Raw genomic sequence first — 23,038 nt, 5'->3', positions numbered from 1 at the left:
ATTTGAATTTTGGTAGTGCATATATGTTCAGGAATTTGTCCATTTCTTCTTGGTTGTCCAGTTTGTTGGCATATAACTTTTCATAGCATTCCCTGATAATTGCTTGTGTTTCTGAAGGGTTGGTTATAATGGATCCATTTTCATTTGAGATTTTGTCTCTTTGGGTGCTCTTTCTTTTCTTTTTGAGAAGCCTGGCTAGAGGTTTATCAATTTTGTTTATTCTCAAAAAGCAACTCTTGGTTTCTCTGATCTGTCCAATTGTTTTTATTTGTATTCTATATTGTCTCTTTCTGCCATGGTCTTTATTATTTCTCTTCTTCTGCTTGGTTTTGGGTGCTCTTACTGCTCTTCTTCTAGTTCCTTTAGATGTGGTGCTAGATTTTGTATTTGCGCTTTTTCTAATTTCTTGAAGTAAGCTTGGATTGCAGTATATTTTCCTTTTAGGACTGCCTTTGCTGCATCCCAAAGAGTGTGGATTGTTGTATTTTCATTTTCATTTGTTTCCATATATTTTTAAATTTCTTCCCTAATTACCTGATTGGCCTAATCGTCTTTCATAGGGTATTCTTTAACCTCCATGTTTTTGGAGGTTTTTCAGACTTTTCCTGTGATTGGTTTCAAGTGTCATAGCATTGTGATCTGAAAGTGTGCATGGTATGATCTCAATTCTTTTATATTTATTGAGGGCTGCTTTATGACCCAGTATCTTGGAGAATGTACCATGTGCACTTGAGAAGAAAGTGAATTCTTAGCCTCAGGACTTGGAGTTCTAAATATATCTGTCAAATCCATCTGGTCCAGTGTGTCGTTCAGGATCATTATTTCCTGAGTGATTTTCTGTCCAGTTAATCTATCCGTTGCTGTAAGTGGAGTATTAAAATCCCCTGAAATCAGCACATTCTTATCAATAAGATTGTTTCTGTTTGTGATTAACTTGTTTTATGTATTTGGGTGCTCCTGAATTTGGTGCATAGATGTTTATAATTGTTAACTCTTCCTGATGCAGAGACCCTGTAATTATTATATAATGTCCTTCTTCATCTTTTGTTACTGTCTTAACTTTAATGTCCAGTTTGTCCAATATAAGTATGGCTACTCCAGCTTTTGTTTTGGCATCCAGTCACATGATAGATATTTTTCCATCCCCTTACTTTCAATCTGAAGGTGTCTTCAGGTCTAAGGTGAGTCTCTTGTAGACAGAAAATAGATGGATCTTGTTTTTTTTTATCCATTGTGATACCCTGTGTCTTTTGATTGGAGCATTTAGTCCATTTCCATTCAGTCTTATTGTTGAAAAATATGGGTTTAGAGTCATTGTGTTCTCTGTAGGATTCCTGCTTGTAGAGGCATCTCTGGTACCTTGTGTTCCTTGCAACATTTCCCTCATAGAGTCCCTCTTAGGATTTCCTGTCAGGCTGGTTTAGTAGTGATGAATTCCTTCAATTTTTGTTTATTTGGGAAAACCAGTATGTCTCCTATTCTGAATGACAGGCTTGCTGGATAAAGGATTCTTGGCTGCATATTTTTCCTGTTCATCACACTGAAGATTTCCTGCCATTCCTTTCTGGCCTGCCAAGTTTCAGTAGATAGGTCTGTAACTACTCTGATAGGTTTCTCTTTGTAAGTTAGGGCCCTTTTATCCCTAGCTGCTTTTAGAATTCTCTCTTTATCCTTATATTTTGCCAGTCTCACTGTGATATGTCATGCAGAAGGTTGATTCAACTTATATCTGAGGGGAGTTCTCTGTACCTCTTGGATTTCAATGTCTGTTTCCTTCCCCAGATTGGGGAAGTTCTTGGCTATAATTTTTTCAAGTGCCCCTTCAGCACCTTTCTCTCTTTCTTCTTTTTCAGGAATTCCTCTGATACAGTTATTATTCCATTTGATTGTATCACTCAGGTCTCAAATTCTCCTTTCATGCTCCTGGATCTGTTTATCTCTCTTTTTCTTGGCTTCCTGTTTGTCTATAATTGCATCTTCTAATTCACCTATTCTCCTCTCTCCCTCTTCAGTCTTTGCAGTAGCTGCCTCCATTTTATTTTGTACCTCATTTATAGCATTTTTAAAATTCATCACAACTATTATTAAAATCCATAGTCTTTGCAGCAGTAGTTTGTCTGATGTCTTCCATGCCTTTTTCAAGCCCAGCGATTAATTTTATGACAATTGTTCTAAATTGTTGCTTAGTTATGTTGCTTATATCTGTTTTAAGCAATTCTGTAGCTGTGATTTCTTCCTGGAATTTCTTTAAAGGAGAGTTTTTCCGTTTTGTCATATTGGCTGGCTTTCTGTCTCTTGTCAGTTTTAAAAGTATGTTATGCACTCTGCACCTTTGAGTATTGTTATATTAAAGGAGGCTCATTGACTGTCTAGGGCCTGTCCATTCATGAAGTGTTCTTTTGATGGTGTCCCTTGGTCTCTCTTGTTGTGCCTTTGGTTATTTTATTTCCCGACTTGTTTTGAAAGTTGGGACTTTCCACCATGTATAGTTTGTTTTTTGAGGAAGCCCTGAAAAGGAAAACAGACAGACAAACATACAGGGAACAAAAGCATGCAACCACACAGAGAAGTCAAACAAACAAGCAAACCAGAAGGAAAAAGAAAAAAAAAGGGGGGGGTGGGATACAAAAACAACAAAAGACAAAGGACTGTCTAAAAGCATAAAACCATAAGTCCCAGCTACAAATAAAGGGCAAGGTGGAAGCAGTGTTGATGGAAGAGCATATACAAAGAGAGAAATGACAGGTTGGGAGGAAGAAAGGTTGAACATTGACCAGGCAGAGAGACTAAAAGGCTTAATTCAGAGGCGAATATGGTAGGAAGTGAGGAGAGGAGGAAAAAAAAAAAATGATGATAATGTTATCCAAAGAATCTATATAGTCTGATTATTCCATAGAGAAAGGGAAAGGAAGGTGGAGACAGAAGGTGTAGAGTATGCATCAAGAGAATAGATTAAAGTAAGTGACTGTTTAAACATACTGTGACCAGAGTGCCCAGTCAAGAGGAGGGGAGAGATAAGATGAGATAAGGGAAAATATATCTGAATAGCAAGAATTGTACATGGCAGTGCATCAGTGTGGTGTTGCTTCACACTCTGTTAAAAACAAAAACAAAAAAAACCAGCAACAACAATAAAACAGCTCTCCAGCGCGAGCCCCAGTCCCTTCTCGAACCAATTTACTCTTTTGGGTCCAATCTCCCTGGGCCGCGTAGCCTAGGTGGGCCGAGTTGGATTTCTCAAGCCCCGTCTCGTTTCCAGATTTTAGTCCACACACTTTAAACATACCACCCAAAATGTACTCTCGCAGGCCGGGTGGCTTCTTAGCTGCGGATTAAGTAGGGATGTAGGGGAGCAGTTTCTCCTGGTGCTGCCTGGGATCAGGGTGCCTAGCCCAAGGAAACCACCACAGCTAGAGAAAAATAATCTCTCGCCTAACGCCCTGCAGTTACAGATGGGATAATAGAATCCTTCTCTGTCCTGGCCCCGTTTTTTCTCTTCTCCAGAGGCAGTTTATAGCAGTTTTCAGCCTCTTTCTCTTCCCCTTCTCTCTCTGTGGCTCTCCATGGAGGGGGTCTCCCTCCCCTCTGCGCCTCCAGTTCCCGGCCCCTTTTTATCTTCCCCAGTTCGCAGTCACATATCTGTGAGCCTGTCTTCTTAGCGGACTCTGTCTCCCTCCTAGACTCGTGCAGCTCAGTGTCTTATGGCCTCAGTCCTTCCTGGTTTTAGAGATGTGGGCTGGCGAAAAAGTACGGAGCTCCCTACGTCTCTGTCATCTTGCTGGGATCCCAGAAGTACATCTTGTTGAAGCGACTTCTCCACATTCCTGACAGCTGGTTTACTTTAATGGAAGTACCTTGAGCTGGAAATAAAGCTTCCCCCAAAATAGCCGATTACTAGCATTGTCTTTAAACTATCAATGACTCCCTTACAGCCTTTTTATTTAAGGGGGACAGGAGAAGTTTCAAATGTTTTACTTTTTTTCATATTTTTTCACAACTGAGTTGGGAGTAGGAATTTGATTTGGCCTTCAGATTTATTGAATCCACTTAATAATAGTTTATTTTCATGGTAGGATTATCTTGTCTCATATAATCAAAATATTTTTAAAGAAACAACTTAGAGTTTATATTTTAAGGGCAAGCACAAAACATTAAGATGCCAAACATAAACAAATACCATTTCCTTTTCGTATGATAGGTTGGACAGCACTTCATGAAGCTTGTGTAGGAGGATTTTATCAGACAGCAAGTGAACTATTAAAAGGTGGAGCAGATGTAAATATCAAAGGAATGTACCAGATCACTCCCCTACATGATGCTGTGATAAATGGACATTATAAGGTAGTGTGATGCTTTTGTTTGCAAATTAAATACTACATTCTGCAGAAATTAAAAATCTCAGGAAGCAAGCAATAGGGATTCAATTATCGTTTATTCTTCTAATGGGTACTCAGAATATGTAATAAAATTTTACTTTATGATAGATATGTTGTGCCTAATATGGTAGATGCTATTTTACACGTTACTTTTAATAACTACAGGTAGTGTTTTGGTTATACATAGTATTTTCTTAAATGTTTATTTTTGAGAGAGAGCAAAGTGGGGGAGGGGCGGAGAGAAGGGGGAACAGAGGATCTGAAATGGGCTCCTGTGCTGACAGCAGCGATCCCAGTGTGGGGCTCGAAGTCACAAACTATGAGATCACAACCTGAGCTAAAGTCAGACTCTTAACCGACTGGGCCACCTAGGTGCCTTGTGGGTACACATAGTATTTTTTATTTTTATTTTTTAAGTTTATTTATTTTTAAGAGAATAGGGAAGGGACAGAGAGAAGGAGAGAGAATCCCAAGCAGGTTCCATACTGTCAGTATAGAGCCTGATGCGGGGCTCAAACTCACAAATCGCAAGATCATGACCTGAGTGAAATTAAGAGTTCAGTGTTTAACCAACTGAGCCACCCACGTGCCCTCACATAGTAGTTTAAAACTTATATACTTATTTAGACTGTTTTAGTATGGTGCTCTATAGGTTTTTAGCAGAAGCTCTTCTGCTTGCAGAGTATTAATTACATGGTGATGTCCAGTCCCACTAATTTATGGGCATTAGTGTCATTTTCAGAGTCCACATAAAACATGAATCTCTTGGATTTAATGATTAGCCAGCACATACTAGCATAGATATACTACTGTTTAAAATATCAAAATACTATAGTTCCACACAAATTGGTTAATAGTAGCTACAATAATGGTAATATTAAGATGATCAGTTCCAGCACGTGCAGTTTATTTCAGAAATAAACATATTCTGAGCTTTCCAGACATTTTCTAGTTCAGGCACCACATTATAGGACTGAGACACTTGCTGAAAATATTTATGTTATTTATCTCAGGTATTGGAAGTTGCTTCTGGGTTCAAACTCCTGGGGTAGAAAAGGAAGCTAATCTGCTGAACTCGAGAAGTTATGTTCTACTTACTTCCAAGAAGAAAAGCCTAACAGATAGAGCTGGGGAAGGCTGCTGGGAGCCATGGGCAAAGACAGAGCATAACTCTTCCTAATGTGAAACAGTACTTTAGGAAAGTTTAGGCTCTTTTGCCTTCTTTGGTAATAGATCACTTGCTAGTAGATGGTCACCCTCCACATTGTAGAGAAGGCTGGGTGTGGAGGGGGATTCTGGTTGGGACCTAATGTAATAGCCACAAGAGCACAGGCTTGGACAAGTGATGGTGTTGTGAGCCCTCTCTCTGGCCTTTACTCCCTCTTCAAAGCTGGCCTCCATTAGGGAAATGTCACGCCAAAGCACTTCTTCCTTCTCCTCATGGCCCATCTGCTCTCCCAGCTTGACAGCGCTGACTTACCCTAGTCAAAAGTCTTTTCCCTGTTTGGGCAAGGTGAGCCCTGAGCATTTAACTTTTTCTTCCTTTCTTTCTCAGTTCTTCCTTTGTCCCATCTGGTAAACTTGGCTTTAGTCAATGTCTGCCTCACAGGCTAGAACTGACTATCTGTCTCCTGCCTGGCCTTTGCACATGTGTAACCTTCTCTTACTCCTTCAGTGAGGACACACCTCTAACTCCAGACAGTACCTCGCTACTGTCTCACTCCCTCTTGCCAACTTTTGTGTTCCTATGACTGATGTGCTCCTGGTACTGTGGCGTATCCTGACTGATGGCAGGAGAAAAGAGAATGGCAAGACAGAAGCAAAAGTCTAGAGAACGGTCATGAGAATGAAAAGCCGAAACCCACTGGGGTGGGGGGAAGTCACTGTCTTCTTTGTTCCCTTCCCCTTCTGTTTAGCTGGGGGTAGCCACAAAGTTACTTCACCCAGTCCAAGAGAGATTTACAGAATTCCAGGTCAGTTCTGGACTGACTTAAGAACCAAAGCCTTAAAACTCAGCGTAGGGCAGGACTTTGTTTTGGAGGATGGAGTAGGGATGGCATGAGCATCAGATGAGGATCTAGGCTAACCTTGGGGAGTCTCACATGTGAGGCAAAGATGATCAGAGAAATGGTCTAGACTCTGGGTATTGCTACCATGCAGTACTTGTTACAGAACTGAAAATGTCAGACCAGGGAAGCCCTGGGAACCTGATGCTGGATCAGGCACCTGGAGTGTTTCTTAAATATTCCAGAGTTGAAGGAACTTGAATATATTGTCTTAACTTTAATACTAAAAATGTGATATCCTAAGAGATAGTACTCTAGTTTTTAAAAAGTAAAAGCCATTAAAAATACCTTGTATGATTCTGTTTGTTTGAAATATTTGCAGTAGTCAAAACTTTAGAGACAGAAAAGATTAGGAATGGAAGGTGGGACTTGCTTGGGTTGCTCAGTCAGTTAAGCATCCGACTTCAGCTCAGGTCATGATCTCGTGTTTGTAGGTTCGAGCCCCTTGTTGAGCCCTGTGCTGCCTGCTTCAGATTCTGTGTCTCCCTCTCTCTGTGCCTCTCCCCTACTCGCTCTCTCTCAAAAATAAATAAAAACATAAAAAATAAAGGAAGGTGGGGAATAGAGAGTACAGTTCATGGTTAAGGGGTTTCTTTTAGGAGGAATTAAAATATTCTAAAATTAGATTGTGGTTATAGTTACACAACTCTCTTAATAAACTGAAAACATTGAATTATATTTTTTAAATAGGTGACTTGTGTGGCATGTAAATTATATCTCAATAAAACTGTTAAAAATACATTTTTAATGTGAAAAAGGTGGAATTTGAGAATTACAAATGATCAGCTCATTGTGATTCCTTAGAAAAATCTGGAACAGATTATTAGACAAATGGGAGACATTTAGATGAGAATGCAGTGATCTTTGAGAATCTGTAGACATCACTAAGAGCAAGTCTCATCAGACCAACCCTGACTTCTCTTTTATTAGGCTTACTTTGTTAATAAGTGAAGGAAATGGCATGACAAGCTAATATAAGCTATCATGATTTTAACAAAGCTTTTATTTGATGAAGTGTCCTATGGTGTATATGAGACGTTGACTTGGAAGTTGGCTGACAGTGTTACTTGGGCACATGTATTGAAAGAAACATCCCTCAGACATGGTGATTATTTATTCCACATGTATCTGGAGTGAAATTTCTTATAACGTTTGATTATATATTCTGTTAACATTATAAAGAGCCTAACTCCATCAACAGGCTGGAACACGACTTATGTTTTGTTGATACTGGAAATATTGTAAAGAAGTCATAGGCGTTATGCCATTTTACTCATAAATACTTGAGCTGGCATTTCTGACAAATAAGGGCTTTACTTACACCCACAATATCATCCTACCTAATAAATATAAATAATGTCTTAATACTATCTAATATCCAGTTCATATTAAAATTTCCTGAGTTACCTAAAAAATGTGTTTTTTATAGTAAGTTTTTGTTTGAATCAAGATCCATCAGGTCCATACATTATATATGTTTGGTGTGTCTCTTAAGTTTTTTTTACCCTATAACAGCTCTTTCCCTATTTTGTGTTTTCTTAGGTGTTCTAGAAACTGGGTTTAAAGAATTTCCTAGATTCTGGATATGGCTAATTTTACTTTTGTGGTATAGCTTGTTTCTTCTTTACTTGTCTATAAAGGGATAATCTTTTTTAGAGACCACAATCTGAGTGCTAGGTGTGCTTATTGCTATGGGATATCATTGCTTTTAGGCATTTTCAGTAAAACACAAATTTTTAGAAAGAAAAATTATTAGTTCATCCTAATATTTCTTTTTTTTTAACATTTATTCATTTTTGAGAGAAAGAGAAAGAGCATGAGTGGGGGAGAGGCAGAGAGAGGGAGACACAGCATCTGAAGCAGGCTTCAGGCTCTGAGCTGTCAGCACAGAGCATGACACAGGGATCAAACTCACAAACTATGAGATCATGACATGAGCCAAAGTCAGATACTTAACTGATTGAGCCACCCAGGCACCCTCATACTGACATTGCTTTCTCAAACTTATTATACACTTATATTTAAGTGATTTTATACTTAATATCTCTTTTTCTCTTAGGCTCAAAATTTGTTTCTTAAAATTACTTATTTTTTTGTTGTATAATATACTTACAACATTACTATCAACAATATTATTATCCATGTTAACATTATCATTAACAATGAAAATACTAATGAAGGATTTTTTTGTAATTTTTTTCTATTTTGTGCAGATTTCATTAGTGCTGTGTGGCCAAAATATTGTCAAAATACTTGAAAGTATTTTATTCTCTAAATATTATGCCAAGTGAAATAAGTCAGTCAGGGAATGATAAATACCATATGATTTCACTCATATGTGGAATTTAAGAAACAAAACAGATGACCAAAGGGGAAAAAAAGACAAACCAAGAAACACACTCTTAACTGTAGAGAACAAACATGGTACCAGAGGAGAGGTGGGGGGCATAGGGATGGGTTAAACAGGTGATGGGGATTAAGCAGTGTACTTGTGATTAGAGCCAGGTGATGTACGCAAGTGCTAAATCACTGTATTGTACACCTGAAATTAATAGTACATATATTTTAACCAGAATTTAAATAGAAACTCAAAAGAATTTTATTCTCTGTCCTACTTGCTTCTTACAAAAGGAAGTCAGCTGATTTTAGAGGGAAGAAAGCACTTGATTCAGTAATGTGATTGAAGATGTAACATCGATAAGCAAACTAAGTAGAGGTACACCTGTATTTTTTTAAGGGGTCTATTGTTTGACAAGTCAAATAAGTGGGGATTGTGATGTCAGCCACTTACTGCAACTCTGACCTGCTTGTTCAAGTTAAGAACCTGTGGTAGCTTTAAAATAAGTCTACAGATTTTTTAATAGTCTTCCTTTCAAAAGGTAGAGCCTGATTGATTCTCTTTCCCAAGATTGTGGGCTGGAGTGTCAGTAACGTGCTTCTAACAAATAGGATATGGCAGAAGTGACAGAAAATGGCTTTCTAGGCTAGGTTATAACTACGGTAGCTTCTTCCTTGTTGTCTCCTCTCTCTCTCCGTTCATTAAGTGTGAGGCTAGGTGTCCTATTATGAGGACATCAAGTAGCTCTGTGGAAAAATCTACTTGACAGTGAACCAGGGCCTCTGTCACACACCATGTGAGTAAGCCATCTTAGAAATAGACCCCACAGCCCTGTTCAAGCTTGTATATAACTGTATCTCCAACCAGCCTGTTGACTACATCCTCATGAATAACTCTGACCAGACCTCCAGCCCCCCCCCCAGTGTCTCCCCGGGTCACCTGGTTTGGAACTCCACCCTCACCTCGGCTCCAAATAGACCCAAGCTGTTCTTGCTCCCCCACGGGCTCCTGCACCTGCACCACCTCCTGCAAATGCAGAGTACACATGCACCCCCTGCAAGAAGAGCTGCTGCTCCTGCTGCCCTGTGGGCGGTCCCAGGTGTGCCCAGGGCCGCATCTGCAGGGACGCATCAGACAAGTGCAGCTGCTGTGCCTGATATGGGGGAGAGTCCCTTCCAGATGGAAATAGAGCAACATGTACAAACCTCAGTGTTTTTACTTTTTCATACTACCTGGACCCACTTGTTACATTCCTGTTTCTGTGAAATATTTGAATGGCAGTAATCTCATCTAGACTCTCCTGGGAAAAATAGAAGAAAGAAAAGAGAAACTCAGAACCACCTACTCGTGCCGCTCCCAAATTGCTGATCCACAGAAACTGTGAGATTATAAATATTGTTTTAAGCCACTAAGTTTGGGGGGTGATTTTATTAGATAGCCACAAAGAGCTAATAAAGCACCTAAATATAGGTTTAAAATATGGGAGAAATACTCAGGAAAAGTCATTTATTTACTGCCTTTTGGTGAGTAGAGTGTTTGAAATTAGAGAATATGTAAGCAGGCTTCAGAATTCGTAATATTAAGGCTAGAGAGGGAAATAGTAAGTGTGGACATTTGGTGAAGCAAACTATCCGCTGTCGAAATCAGAGACTCTCAAAGTAATGTATCCACTCCCTTGGAATCACCAACTGAGATTTCTAGGAAAGTGAGGCTCCAGCCCCTGCCTTTTCCCTTCTCCCAGTCCTCTTTCTCATGCTTGTTGTTCCTAAGTCACTCTCATACTAGATGGGTTATTTTTTTTATGGTAAATGTTAAAACCCCTTTTTTTTGTTGTTAATTTACATCCAAGTTAGTTAGCATACAGTGCAATAATGATTTCAGGAGTAGATCCCAGTGATGCATCCCCTACATATAACACCCAGTTCTCTTTCCAACAAGTGTCCTTCTTAATGCCCCTTTCCCATTTAGCCCATCCCCTCAGCCACAAACCTTCCAGCAACCCTCGGTTTATTCTCTATATAAAGTCACATGTTTTCCCCCCTCCCTGTTTTTATATTATTTTTGTTTCTCATCTTAATTCCACATACGTGTGAAGTCATATGACATTTGTCTTTCTCTGATTGACTTATTTCACTTTAGCATAATACCGTCTAGTTCTCTCCAGATTGTTGCAAATGGCAAGATTTCATCCTTTTTGGTCACCAAGGAATACTCCATTGTGTGTGTGTGTGTGTGTGTGTGTGTGTGTGTGTGTGTGTTATATATATATATAACACACACACACATATACATCTTCTTTATCTATTCATCTGTCGATGGACATTTGGGCTCTTTCCATACTTTGACTATTGTTGATAGTGCTGCTATTAACATCGGAGTGCACGTGCCCCTTTGAAACAGCACACCTGTATCCCTTGGATAAGTACCTAGAAGTTCAGTTACTGGGTCATAGGGTAGTTCTATTTTTAACTTTTTGAGGAACCTCCAAATTGTTTTCAAGAGTGGCTGCATCAGTTTGCATTCCCACCAGCAGTGCAAAAGAGATTGCCTTGCTCCGCATCCTGGCTACATGGCTTATTATTTGACACAGAAACTCCAGAGATAAACAACGCAGCCCTTTTGATAACTCCCTTGCAAATTTCTTTTCCTAAAAGAAAGCTGTGTCCTCTGCATCTCCTTTGTTAAACAAAACATGAAGATCCAGACATAAATTAGTTATCTTCTCTTACCTGGCTTGTGTGTGAATTATAGGTTCAATTATATCTATTATTACTTTCAGTTTCCCCATCCAGTATTAAATTCTCATAATAATTTGAAAAGTAGGATTGCTGAGTCTTAATAATTTTTAGAGGATGTGGCTTATATTGTCCCTTTGTGGTGTTACGTTTTTCACTCCTAGAATGCTTTGTTATAAAAGGAAAAATGTATATATATTTAATTTGGGTTTACATACAATTTACAGAAATTTAGGTCCTTTCTGTATTCCAGGTATTAACATGGAAATTTTGGCTCCTTTTAGTGTAGTATTATTTAAAGCCTACTTCTGACATCCCCCCTGATTATATTCTTCTTATATCAAACAATATTTATTGAATACTTACTGTATGCCAGACACTGAGATAGGCACTGGGAAGATAAAGATGATTAAGACATATACCTTTAGTAAAAGCTTGGAAGCAACGTATCTGTCTATAGGGTTCTGGTTAAATAAAGTACGGCACATTCATATAGTACATTCAGTATTCGACTATTACTCAGCTGCTAAAAAGAATGAGAAAGTTCATTTTATACTGACATGGTACAGTCTCTAAGTTCTTTTGTTGAGGGGAGCAAGATATAGAGGAATGTATATATTCTATGGCCACTTGTGTAGGAAGAAAATATGTGTGTATATATATGTGTGTGTGTGTATTTATATATGTTAGACTAGATTAACATGAAAAATTCAGAAAAAACTGTAAACCAGTGTTTAAGAAAAATATTAGATGACTGAAATACAGGAATAGAAGATGAAACTTATTTTTCACTGTATACTTTTCTGAGTCTTCTGTATTTTGAACTATATTTATTCCTATTCATATATAATAAATTAATTTTAAAAGAAAGACATAGTCCCACCCTCATAAACCTTAGAGTGCCCAAGAGACAGATTACTAAGAAATAAGTATTTTATTTATATATATATATATATATACACACACACACCTATATATATATATATAGGGCAGTACAATAAAATATGCATCCAAAAGAAGGGAGCAGCAGTGGATGAGGAGGTCAGGGAGAGCTTCATGAGGAGGTTGCTTGAGGATTAGGAGCAGATTAAGGATTGACTGGTTTCTCCCTGACACTGAAGAGGAGCAAGGGCAACGCAACTACAGATGGAAGACATAACCATCTCCTGGAACATGTCAAACTTCTATTTACTATTACAGAACTCAGTCCTAATTCTTGCTGTATCTCCTAGTTCCATTTCTCCAGCACCTGAACTGTATATATTTTTGACCTTTCCTTCTTCCCTCAGTTCTTCCCTCCTTTCCTCTCCCTCTTTTACCCTCTCCCTTTCCCCTTTTTTCTCTATTTTTGTAAAAGAAAGGATATGTATATCAACAAATTATGATTCAGTAGCAGTTGGATTAACTTTTTTATTGGGCAAAGATGTTATAGATAAACCCCAGCTCTGTTGTTGAAGGAAATATCTGATGTTGCTTCGAGTTGTAAGCCAGTGCACGTTTCCAGTGACGTACCCTCTGTCTGGGCGCACTCACATCAACCATCTTCCTGTAGGTGGCAGCATTACTTCTTTTGAATGGAGCCGATCCCTTACTTAGAAGTGACAATGGAAAGTGTGCTTTGGATGAGGCCAAAGATTCGTGTATGAAGCGTCTCCTTGAGAAATATATTCCTAAACACCAAAAACATCTTCTTACATCAGGTAAGATTAAACTGGCCTGTTATATCTGTTCATTATGTTGGTAGAGAGTTACAGAAGTTGAATTTAGAATTATAGAAATTAAATTTCCTTTCCTCCTTAGTTTTGAGAAACTCCATCCAGTGGTGGTTTTGCTCCATTCCTTTAATAAAGCATGCTGACCTGTTTGCAAATGCACATAATGTAAGGACTCTAAAAGAACAAAGAGAAAAAAGAGATAATATCAAAGGTACTTTTCTCTAGTCGTTCATTGCAAACAGTTAAGAAAATTTTTATAAAGTTCTAGTCCCCACCCGCCTACCCCCAATGGTTTTTTGGTTGAGTAGCATGATATGATGTAAGTTGTATTTGGCAGTGTCTTTTTCTGAGTATGGCCAGGATTGTTTTTGTTTTCATTCCCTGAGTATCTTCTCTTATGGTTGTATTTTTGCCCTGTCACCCATTACACTGTTAAAAACTGAACTGCCAAAGAACTTGATTTATAGTTGTCAATAAGAAGATTATAAAAATAATTAACATGCATGGCACTTTCTTTACATTCTCCCTAACACATCTGTTAGATTTTTTTTGGTAAGATCACTGCATTCCTTTGCTCAAAACCCCTGCAGTGGCTTTCCATTTGATCTAGGAGAAATGTCAATATCCTTACAGTGGCATACAGGTCCCTATATCAGCTGGCCACCCGACCAGTCTCCTTCTTCTCTTACCATTCTCTCCCTCTGTCACTGAGCTTCAGTCACACTGACCTCCTTGCTGTTCCTCAAATATGCCTCCTCCACCTCCTTCAAGTCTTAGTTTAAGTGTCATCTTTTCAGGGAGGCCTGGACCATCCTATTTAATACTGCATCCTACCTCTTTCCTATCCTCACTGTAGTAGTTATCTACCACTATGCAACAGTTACCCAAAATTTAGCATCTTAAAATACTAAACATTTATTATCTCTCATAGTTTCTGAGGGTAGAAGTCCAGAAGCATTTTAGCTGAGTAACCAGTTCTGGATCAGTGTCTTTTACAGGATGCAGCCAAGCTCTTCATGAGGGCTGATCATCTCAAGACTCAGCTAGGGCAGAGAAATCAACCCTGAAGCTCACTCCCATGGTTATTGGCAGGCCTCAGTTCCTCACTGCCTGTTAGCTGGGGGCTTCAGTCACTTGCCATAGCCCTTTCTCCATAGAGCTGCTGACAGCCTGGCAGCTGCCTCAGATCCAAGGGGGGATGTACCCAAGGCAGAGACCTCAAGCTTTTTACAACCTAATCTTGGAAGTGATATATAAGCAATTCTGCCATATTCTATTTGTTATAAGTAAGTCACTAAGTCTGTGAAGTTCCACTTTTTGGAAAGAGGAAATACCAAAAAGTTTATGAACATATTTTTCAAACTGCCATACTCATTCCCATCCCTCTTACCTTATTTTACTCTTTGATCTATCCTTTTTCCATAGCACTTAACACCTTCTAATACGTTGGACAATTTGTTTATTTTTTACTTTCAGTCTTCCCCCACTGGAATCTAAGCTCCATGAAGGAAAGGATTTTTGGTTAGTCTTGTGATGAATACTAAAGTGCCTTGTACCCAGTAGGCGTTGAGTAAATATTTGTTGAATAAGTAGTGTGTCAGTCCTTTTAAACAAGACTAACATAATAAATTCCTTACCTTCAGGAGCTGGTATGTGCTTCATTCACTTTTATTAAACTATGTTTTAATAACATTTTCCCTAAGAGGTAACTATTTGAATGCTGTTGACTAAGGACTAAGACTTGGATCAAAACACCCTACTTTACTTTATTTATTTATTATTTTAAAGAGAGAATACAAGTGGTGGATAGGGGCAGAAGGAGAGAGAATCTTAAGCGTGGAGCCTGAATGTCTCAATTCCAAGACCCTAGGGTCATGATCTGAACCGAAACAAAGAATTGGACTCTTGGGGCACCTCAGTGACTCGCTCGGTTGGTTAAGCGTCTGACTTCGGCTCAGGTCATGATCTCGCAGATCATGAGTTCAGGCCCTGCTTTGGATTCTGTGCTGACAGCTCAGAGTCTGGAGCCTGCTTTGGATTCTATGTCTTCCTCTCTCTCTCTGCTCCTCGCCCACTCATGCTCTGTCTCTCTCTCTCTCAAAAATGAAAATAAACATTAAAAGAATTTTTTAAAAAGGATCAAACTCTCAACTGACTGAGCCAGATAGGTACCCCAACACCCTACTTTGTAATAACTAGATAACTTCATTGAGAATAAAAGGCCACCAAGAGGCAATTATTTGATGGTTTTTTAGAACAAAACACTTCTTCCCCTGTAGCCCAGTCTCATCAGAAAATAAGAGGGACAGACTATACCTTGTTTGAAGCCAGGTCTATAAAAGTACATTGAGATAGATTATTCATGTTTACATTCATTGAGATAGATTTTTGCACTCATATTTACATTTCAAGCTATGTGCAAAATCGTAAATATTCAGTTGGAGGCAAAAGCATGTATATTTTAAAATTTTTGTTTTGATAATCTATGTAATTGCTTTACTGCTCTATTATGTGATAGCATGCATTGTTTTGCTTTTCTGAGAGTGCTTTCTACAGCATTATAACCCTTTCTCCAAATCCAGAATTTCCCATTCACTAATGTCCGCTTCTGACCTATACCTACCCAAGGAAATTTATTCATGGAAAAGGATCCCAAGCCTTTTTTCTTAGGATTTAGCTCCTACTCTTCTTTGGTGAGGGAATTTACCAAGCTGGGCTATGTTCTCATGCTTCATTAGGTGGTTTGAATATTTCTTGTTTGAACTTTTGAAGTCTGTCATTATTCGCTGACTTATCAATATAAATGAAAAATTAGAGTTTTTGTTTTTAAATTTCAGTTGAATCACTTTTAGTTATGGAAGTGATGGATAAAAACTCCCTCATGCAATATTTGGTGCCTTTCTTGTAGTATAATACATCTATTTTGGTATAGGACAAGAGTTTGTTCCTACTAAGTTTTTAGCCTGGGGTATATTAACACTTGGTTTTCTCACTGTAAATTTGGGCTTATAATACCTACTCCTCTACCTACATATCTGTGGGATTGTTACTGTGAGGATTAGAGTCTGTGTATGTAAGATACTTCAGTACAATACCTTACACATGACAAAAACTTGGAATAACAGAGTGAAAAGAATTATAGCTACATCACCAAAATTCACCACCTCAGAATTTATATCTGCATAGATTTTTTTAAGTTGGTTACACTAGAGCATATAGGCTCTTGAAACTGAGAGGAGATAAAAGCCCCTTTCTGCTTCCAGATTCTCTTAGGAACCATGTCCAAATGGTGGTTCCTGTGAAACATTTTCCTGCTCTTTCATTTAAGAACCAGAGTTAGGGAAGGAGACAAAGTCCTTTCTGCTTTTGAAAAAAAAATAATAAAATTAATAATGGAGCACTTTCTATGTGTCAGGAACTCTTCCAAACTCTTTACATGGATTATCTTATTTAATCTTCACAACAATTTTGTAAGATAGGGACTATTAGTACCTTCACTTTATGGAACTGAGGCAAAGAGATTAAGAAACTTACCCAGGGTCACTTAGCTGCTAAGCAAATGAGTAAGGATAGAAAGTTAGAAGTAGGCTCCAGAGTCTGTGCTCCAAGCCTGTTTGCTTCACTGAAGGACATCCTGTGAACCTATTGTCTTCTGTATGAGGTGAGTAGGTGAATGTCAGTCCTCATTATACACCTTGTAATTTTAATTGCTATCATGAATATTATTCCCATGAAATAAAATGTTCTTTTTTCCAGTTACCCCCCTGTTAAAATATTCTTACATTTCTAGTTCAGAATGGATTTAAAGAATTTTACAGTGTTTACATATCACATCTAAGATGTTCTTTCATTTATTCCTTCTTCTATTAAATAATTATTGAATACCTCTGATGTGCAAGGCACTTTTTCTAGGTTTTTCTCTTTTGAGGCCAAATGTATATGTAGGTAGCTAATTCCACCTCTAGGATTTAAAAGAGACACTACAGTACTTTTATAATCAACTTAGGTATATTTTATTAAGCCATCTTTTTTTTTCTTACGCATTCTCAAGACTGGCCTTTTCTATGCATGTATGTTTCATGTTTGAGAGAACAAAACATTCAAACTAGAACCTTACTAAGCAGACATATTAGGAAATGATAATCTAGTTAATTGTGAAATAATTTTTTGCTATATAAAAGTAGTTTGCTGACAGATGCATATCTGGGTATATCTGTGGGAAATATAACAATAGTTTCTTTCCCATCTTTGTTATTATTTTGTTAGGGCCATATTGCTTTTCCTACAGAAATGTTTTCAACTTTTTCAGAATAGCTTGAAGTTTCTAATAAATATGAAAGTTATTGGTTATAGGAATGTTATATGTTCCAGTTTGAATGGAAAATGTATAATTTCACTTATTCTTCTGGTTTTCTCATGGTAGAGGACTTGTGGGCTTTAGAAGTCTAGAGTCTAACTACTGGAGGCTGTTTTCTTTTATTTCTTCTTTCTGTTTACAGCTCTAAAGAACAGCACTGACCCATTAGAGATGGAGGATATACACCAGCACAAGGTATAGTGGTTTTTATCCATAAGCATTTTTATACATTGCACCTGCTGCCTGTTTTATGGATTATCAGAGTAGAGAGAAAGATGGCTAAAGCATTCATCAGGAACAGTGACTTCATTTTGCTTTTTAAAAAACTTTGGAATAATTACAAGTGAATCAGGTTCTGAGCTGTTCAGAAAGCACTTGAGTAAAGTAGCATATTTCAGCACACTGATGTGTCAATAGCTATTTCCTTTTTCCAACTCTTCATGGAGCGGTGAGGTTTATCAGCCATGTCTAATTTCTTCTGGCCTAAGCCAGAGGTGTCACTTCATCCATTCAAACTTATAATTTGGGCCATTAGCTCTTCTTCTGGTGCTTGGGTTGTGGTGAGTGAGAGAAAGCAGTGTCCCTGTTTTAACCTTTAGCAGCCCACAATAATTTTTTCATGCAGATCTGTTTGGGTGCATATCTGCCTTCTTGTTTTTTTAAATTGATTTGTTTGTTTTCTTTTATTTTTACTATTTTATTGAGAGAGAGAGAGAGAGAGAGAGAGCGAGAGAGAGAGAGAGCGAGAGCAAGCATGCAAGCAAGGGAGAGGGGCAGAGGGAGAAGGAATCTTAAGCGGACCCCACAGTCAGCACAGAGCCCAGCATGGGTCTCAGTCCTACAACCCTGGGATCATGACCTCAGCTGAAATCAGGAGTCTAATGTTCAACTAGCTGAGCCACCTAGGAGCTCCCATCTTCTTGTTTTTAAATCCCTTCTCCTGCTGCCTTACCTATAGTTTGTCACAGATACTAGATGGAAAAAAACTCAATTCTAGCTCTATCTATATGATAGCTGGGAGAGGAGAGTATTTCTAAAGGAATCTCAATTGGTTATGTTTAAAGCCTATAAAAATTAAGTGGGTTAGGGGTTCCTGGGTGGCTCAGTCGGTTAAGCATCCGACTTTGGCCTGGGTCATGATCTCACAGTTTGTGGGTTCAAGTTCCGCATCAAGCTCTATGCTGATGGCTCAGAGCCTGGAGCCTGCTTCAGATTCTGTGTTTCCCTCTCTCACTATTCCTCCCCTGCTCATGCTCTGTCTCCCTCTCTCTCTCTCTCTCTCTCTTTCTCTCTCTCTCTCTCTCTCAAAAATAAACATTAAAAAATTTATAAAAATTAAGTAGGTTAAATTTTGTATTATGCCTAATAAGATTAACAGTGCTGAATACTGGCAAACACAAATTAAAATGTGAAGCAAAAAATATGGATTAGTATACATAATGAATCTTAACCGACTACATTTGCCTTTTTCTCTTAGTCTTCTTTTTTGAAATACCAGGTTGTATATATATCCTATCAGGTGCTGTGTTTAGATCAAATCATAAAATTGAATGGAATAATGATTTCATTTGTCAACAATCCTGAGTTAATTGAGTATAGAGCTACAGCTGAAAATTAAAGCCAACTATATGTTTTGTTTCTTTAGAAACCAAAATTCAGTTCTAAAAATCTCAGTGAGTTTGTTTGTGATGAAAATTCCAACAGACAGAAGTCAGAAGATGTAAAAGTTGATAAAGAAAGCAAAGAAGGTTTATTTATAAATAAAGATGTATATGAACATTACCAAAAAGATTCCAAAGACACAAAATTTGGTAAATCCATGCATAAGCAATCAACTCTTAACCAAGTACACTCTATCAGAGGACTCAGAAAAGACAGTCTCCAGGATATCAAAGGTTCTAGCACAAATGTGTCTAAAGCCAGAGGGAGAAGAAAGACACAACATAAAAGAACTCAAGAAGATGTTGCAAAACAAGAAAGCATTCCAAGAAAGATAATTGCTGTTTCTTCTTCCAGAAGAATAAACACATTGGTTACTGATCAACAAGATATTCTCCAGGACTTTGATGACCTTCCAAAAAAGTCACATAAACTTTTTAGCCCAGCTCTCTCAAGCCTGAAAAATGGATTAGGTAACAGTATTGAGGGTTGTTCAGTTCTCAAAGAGATACATATCCATAGCTTGGATTTATCAGATAATCAAGAAACAAAATGCTTGGAATCCACTGACCAAGCTGAAGCTGTTCCTTTCTCAGGACTTTCCTTACAGAAAGAAATGAAGTTACCCATTGTTACTGCACATCAGCAGCCTCACACTCACCAAGGACAGCAGCACAGTAGCCCTTCTCATGAAAACAGTAATTTGGGTCAAAAAGGTAAGAGCCTTAATGAGTGGGAAAATTCTTTTGCATCCTTTATAAAGGAAAAATTTGATGATGATGATGATGATGATGATGATGATGATGATGACTGCTGTATCTCTGACAAGGCGGTAACATCTAGAAACGTGGTGTGTTCAACAGGTTGCAAAACCCACTCTAACTCTAATTATGAAGAGAATATAACAAATGGAGAAGAAATGGATTTTCAACAGGTTTTCCCTTCTGAAGACCATTTTTCACAGGAAAATAACTTAAAAGCTTGCAGTCCAACCATACCTCCAGAACAGGAAGCTGTTGATTTTTCTGATTCAGGTAATGCAATAGGTCCTGAACAACATGTTACAAGTGATGAACAAAGCACATATGAAGCTGCTTTTGATCATTCACGTGGCAGTGCTGAGCATACTTCCCTGACTTGTTCAAGAACATTTTCAACACAGGAAACTTCAAAGTTGACTAGTCATGCGGAGCTATTCGAAAGGCCTCAAGATCCTTTAATGGATCAAACAGATACATATACTGTGGAAAAGGTAAATGAGGAAGACGCTAAAAGGGATTACAATGATGAAAGCAGAAAACCAAGTTCTTCCAATGGGCCTTTATCCACAGGTGGTAATTCTCATGTAATAGAGACAACTGCAGTTGAAAAAAGGAAACAAGATACTCCAGAGAGAAAAACCATATATAATATAATTTTTTATTCCACTGACAATATTAATAAGAAATTGACCAACATCTCACAACGTAGACAAAAAGAAGAGAAGGAAATTTCTCTTGTACCAGGTATTAATGGTATTTCTTGATTTGTACACATTTCCTATAGATTTACTTATTTGATAGAAATTTCTAGCTGAATTCTACTGAATTTATGTCCAAACTGACAAGAATCAGGACATGTGGACTATAATTTAGGGATACTGTTAGTTAAGTAATATTGTTTACTTTGAAAATCAAACTATTGTTATCAAAGATTATTGCTAAACTGATATTGATAGAAGTTAATAAACAGTATTTCTATTAGTTTTTGTTTCTTTTTAATATAGCACTTATTTAGTTTCAGTTAACATTTCCATAGCAGGAAATTGTTAGCTCAATTTCCTGCTATGGAAATGTTAACTCATTTGATTTCAATGATTCACTGTATTCCCTTAAGAATTGTATCCAGCAAATTTTGTTATATAGAAATGTATTTTTTATGATTTTTTAAAGTCATTTCTACCCTCAACATGGGGCTCAAACTCATAACCTTGAGATCAAGAATCACATACTCTATGACTGAGCCAGCCAGACACTCCTAAAAACATTTTTTAAGGCTTTCATACCCTTAAAAAAAATCAAACACAACAGTCCAGGTAGGAACAGAAACTTGGAACAGTTATGTGGCTAGACTCTTTTCTAATCATGTAACCAAATGTTTGGTTTTCAGATCAGGAATTAACTAATAATATCAACAGAGATGAAAGCAGTATGAGAAACGGTGAGAAAAAAGAAAAAAAAGATTCTAAAATTCATATGTCTCCTAGTATCCAAGAACACAAAAAAGTTCGGAATTTGAGAAAAAGACCGAATTTCTTGAAAGTTACCTGCAGCCAAGGTTTGTATTTCTGTACTTGTCTAGGTAAAAGTTGACATGATCAATCCCAGCAACCCACTCTACTTCAGGGAATTGCTAAACTTTCAGATTTACTATTGATTGTTTCTCATTCACTAGGTTATAACATTACTTCAGCTATATTTATCAGATGGTTTTAACTATAAAGTACCACTTGAGAATCCATTAGTCTTCAGATACGCTCTTGTATTTCTGCCTATGACTTTTAACTTGAAATGTTAGAGGAGGTGAGATAAACAGACTGAGTGGGGGCAGCACATATGAAGTGTACCAGATCACTCAATATACTTCCCGGGAGCCCTTTCGATATAAGGGAAATAAAAGAGTAGCCACTGGTTTTTATTTTGTCAGATGAATGAATTGAGTGTGCTTGGCAATATGGACAACCTAACTATCTTTTGATAGTTCTTGTAGTTAAGTCTGTGGTGAACTGTAGGCCACTTCAGGTTAAATATTAAACACCGAGAAATTCATTTATCTATTGTCTCTTAAGAGGTAGGAAGGACACTGAATTAGGCATTCTCTGAGAACCTTCTCCCATTGTCCCTGTCTCTCATGTAATCTGAAGACTTTCTTAGACATCCCTCCTGCAGTGGGTTGAATGGTGGTCCTTCAAAACATGTCCATGTCTTAATCCCTGGAACCTGTGATACTGTCTTACATAAAAGTTATATTGCCTTATTTAGAAACAGAATCTCTGCAGAAATAATTAAGGATCTTGAGCTTCCAGAGAGTAAAGAATAGATCACATATAAAGTAATTGAAAGCTGAGCATTTAATAGCATTATACTTTATTAATAAATAATTTTATTGGGGTAGCTGGATGGCTCAGTTGGTTAAGCATCAACTTGCTTGCAGCTCAGGTCTTGATCTTGTGGTTCATGGTTTAAGACCTGCATCGAGCTCTGCACTGACAGCATGGAGCTTGCTTGGGATTTTCTCTCTCCCTTTCTCTCTGACTCTCCCCTACCTTTTCCCAAAGAAAAATTTAAAAAATAAAAATTAATATTATTAACACAAAGTATTAAATATGGTGATTGGGTAATAATTAATATTTATTAATTTATTAATAAAGCATAATGATATTAACTGCTCCACATTAACAACAGTTGACTTTATGAAGAAGTTTTTTGCAAATTTAGTATGAGTACTATTTGTTTCCTTTCTAGTTTTTTCCATATTTTATTTAAAAATTTTAGTTACATGGTGTAGAAATTTATGATGACAGTAACATTGAAGAATTTGAGTTTGTTTCCCCAAAATGTTTATTATGTGCCTGCCTCCTTTGCTATAACACACAGAAAATAAGGTGAGAGGGTTTGGACCATTCACAGTAACAAAGATTAGAAGAGATTTTTCAATTCAAACTTGAAAACTGCAGGTGTGCCCTTCTGGATATTTCATAACTTTAAAATATATTCTCTATATATGTCTATATCATATAAAATGTGTTTATTC

At 37.6% G+C, this 23,038-nt stretch overlaps 1 pseudogene; it reads left to right on the top strand.

The window, feature by feature from the left end:
* Positions 1–6,797: 6,797 nt before the first annotated feature.
* Positions 6,798–9,937, top strand: LOC115294003 (annotated as a pseudogene).
* Positions 9,938–23,038: the final 13,101 nt, after the last annotated feature.

This window comes from Suricata suricatta, chromosome 6, assembly GCF_006229205.1.
Source record: "Suricata suricatta isolate VVHF042 chromosome 6, meerkat_22Aug2017_6uvM2_HiC, whole genome shotgun sequence".
Classification (NCBI taxonomy): domain Eukaryota; kingdom Metazoa; phylum Chordata; class Mammalia; order Carnivora; family Herpestidae; genus Suricata; species Suricata suricatta.
Note: the sequence above shows the minus strand (reverse complement) of the source record. Positions and strands in the feature narration are given on the sequence as shown.